Consider the following 3,622-nt stretch of genomic DNA (forward strand, 5'->3'; position numbering starts at 1 on the left):
AGTCACTGAGCTTTGGTCTGCAAAATTGACTCTACTTTTGGTAGATTCATCCAGGGATGTAAACCAATCTCTTCTCCTTGACATATGGTTGGAGCATCCTGTGTCAAGGTACCAAAATTCAGCTTTCTCATCACTTACTTGATCCTTTCTAGTAGTGGCCATCAATAAGCAATACTCTTCATCTGATTCTTGATTGTTATGAGCCAAACCAGCTTCCTCCTCTCTACTGCTTGTCCATCAGTTCATTTTGCATTCAGAAGCAAAATGACCATAATTCCTGCACTTGTAGCATTGCAGTTTCTTTTTGTCAAATTTCTTCCTACCATCTGCATTTTTGGTAGACCCTTTTGAGTCAAGTTTCTTTCCTGACTTCCACTGGATATCAGATTTTCTTCCAGTGAGTCCTTGCTCACTTGACCTCCACTTGTTATTGCCTTTATTGCTCCACTGGCTATGAGACTTCTTGGTGAATCTTGCTTGCAATGCTTAATCACCAATCTTCTCTGGATTTCTTTCCTTCAATCTCAACTCATGAGATTCCAGAGATGCTTGAAGCTCCTCAATTTTGAGTTCTTCCAGATTCTTGGACTCCTCAATGGCAACAACAATGTGGTCATATTTGCAAGTGAGTGTTCTAAGCACCTTCTCTACTAGGCTCTTCTCCTTCAATACTTTGCCACATGACCTCATTTGATTAGAAAGAGCCAAAATCTTGGTCATGTACTCAGCTACTGAATCACCATCCTCCATTTGCAGGAGCTCATATTGCCTTCTGAGCTGCTGCAACTTGACCTTCTTGATCTTGGCCATTCCTTCATAGCTCTTCTCTAGACAATCCCAAGCTTGTTTTGCAGTTTCAGCACCATTAATTTTCTCATAGTTGGCGCCATCAACGCATTGATGCAGAAGAAAAAGAGCTTTACAATCTCTCTTTTTGGCTTCTTTGTAGATTGATCTCTGAGCTTCAGAGGCCCCTTCCCCAATCTCTTGATAACCATGTTGGACTACTTCAAACACTTCTTGAAATCCAAAGATAGCTTTCATTTGATTCCTCCATCGATCATAATTCTTGCCATCCAAGATGGGAAGTGTCAATGAGAATCCTCCATTGTTTGTCATCACTGCTACCCCTTTCTTCTGCTGATCACGTAGAAACACACACAGGTCCCCTAGGAAGATTCACACAGAATCTATACTCACAAAGCTGCTGATACCACTGTTGTAGTTAGGCAATGAAAAGAAGGAAGAAAGTAGAAAACAGAGGAACAGAGGAAAGAAGAAAATAGAAGTAATGAAGAGGATTGATAATGAAGATGATAGAGTAGGCAATGTATTTACTTAGCAGTAATTTTAGAGAAGAATTATTCAATACAATCAATGATTAAGCTTTACTATTTAAAGCAAGTCCTAACCAACTAACTAACTAAAAATAGTAAGGCAACTTAACTAACAAAACTGAATTATACAATGATTCTCAACAAATATAAGAAATGCAACATAGAAACTCAATAGTGTCTGAGTTGAACTTGTGGTGGTTGAGATGATATACATAAAGTTTCTGCAAATTTTTCATCGTGTATCTCTAGTAAACATTAAAGTGTTGTTGGATGCTTTATTGTGTGCTATTGTATTTGTCAAATGAGTTCTTCTTAGGTTGAAGAAGAGAGAAGATAAAAGAAAATGTGTGGAAGAATAGTCATGAATTGATGGAAGAGTAATGATGAATTGATAAAAGAATAAAAGAATGTGTAGAAGTTTCTACTAGTTATTAATGAAATATGTTACATATGGATAAATTTAGAATATAAAAATTATGTCATGATGGTTACTAATTGTTGAGAGTAGATCTTATGTCCCACATTTTGTGACACTTTATGTGTCATCTGTTGTAATTGGTTGAAGAAATATATTTAAAAAGTTTATTAGTAAGCATTTTTTAACCAATCATAACTCATGACACATGGAGTGGCATAAATAGTGAGAGAGAAGATGTGATTCCCTAATTTTTGTGGCTTTATATGTCGATAGACAATTTGTGTCTATCGGTCGACATTCTTATTTTATGGTATTAAGTATTTAATTTTTATATATTTTATTTTAGAAAATTAGAACATTTTTTGTATTGAATTTACTTTATATTATAATATTTTTGTATTTGTTGTACTTTATATTCTAATTTTTTGTATTGAGTGTACTTTATAGTCTTTTTTTTTATCTTTATTAAATGTACAATTTAAAGTGTGAGTAATAGTTTCAACTTACAATTAACGTGATGAAGTGATTACCTAGGATTATATGTTTATTTATTTGTAAAATTTAAGGGCGAAATAGGAAAGTATAAATTATATCATGGTGATAGTTATAACATGTTTTGACTTTACATATAATATATAACTAGATAAAATAATTGAAAGGGGACAAAGAAGAGAGATACCACAAGGTTAGAAGAAGAGAATGTATAATAAAAATGGAGATGGAAAAATGTATGTAATGAGAAATGATAGTAGTAGTGAGAAGTAAAATTAATACTACATCACTTTATACTTTTATAGGCTTAACCATAATTTGCAAGTTCTATTTAAAAAGTAAAAAGGAAAAATTGTCATGATTATGTAATTAACTTGTGTCATGTTCATAATTCAGTAATCCACGTTTTATGTCATCTTCACTTCAAAATGAAAAAAACTATAACAATTAAGAATTGTTCTAGCAATTTACAGAAGACACATTAATTTATATTGACATGCTCATAATTTATAGAAACATGAAATATAAATTATGAAGGGTAAAATAGGTAAACACAAATTACACTAATAGTAGTTATTTTATGTTTTCTCTTTATATATTATTATAGAATTATAGACATATTTATACTACTATATAAAGGCAATACTACTATATAAAGACAAAACATGCCTAAGGGACGTTTATATAATTGAAAAGTCATAATATCTATATTACAACTTTGTCTTTACTATTATATAAATGCAAAATATGCCTAAAGGATATTCAGGTAATTGAATCTATATAATTTTATTTAATTCCATTTAGTAATCATCATGCCATGATTTTCATATTCCAATTTTATCATTTTTAACATCTCAATAATAACTGCAAGAAACTTCCACATATTTTTTTATTCTTTTCCATCAATGTATCACTACTATTTTCCACATTCTTCTACTTCTATCTTCTCTCTTCATCATCTCAAGAACACCATATTTGGCCGACATGAAAAAATGTCCAATAATACTAATCATTATTAAAAGCATAAGTTGAGAAATTTATATAAACTTTGTGTTTACACTTAATATATCTCCTCCCTATATACTTCTTGTATATTTCACATTACTAAACAACATTAGATTTTTTTCAGAAATTTGATATATGTTATCTATAAGATAATATCTTTTTATTCAACAATTGTTTTGATTAAAATTATCAGTGTAAGAATTGACATAATTTAATTTAGTATAAATACTCCCCTGATTTTTATACTTTCATTATACTAACCACCATTGCCTGAGAAATAAGTGTCATCTTTTAAACAGAAAATGTGATAAATGCAATTAAGTTAAACAAAACATGATATACTGTGAGCAAACATCCAAATAATATACAA

Source organism: Lupinus angustifolius, chromosome LG10 (assembly GCF_001865875.1).
Source record: "Lupinus angustifolius cultivar Tanjil chromosome LG10, LupAngTanjil_v1.0, whole genome shotgun sequence".
Taxonomy (NCBI): domain Eukaryota; kingdom Viridiplantae; phylum Streptophyta; class Magnoliopsida; order Fabales; family Fabaceae; genus Lupinus; species Lupinus angustifolius.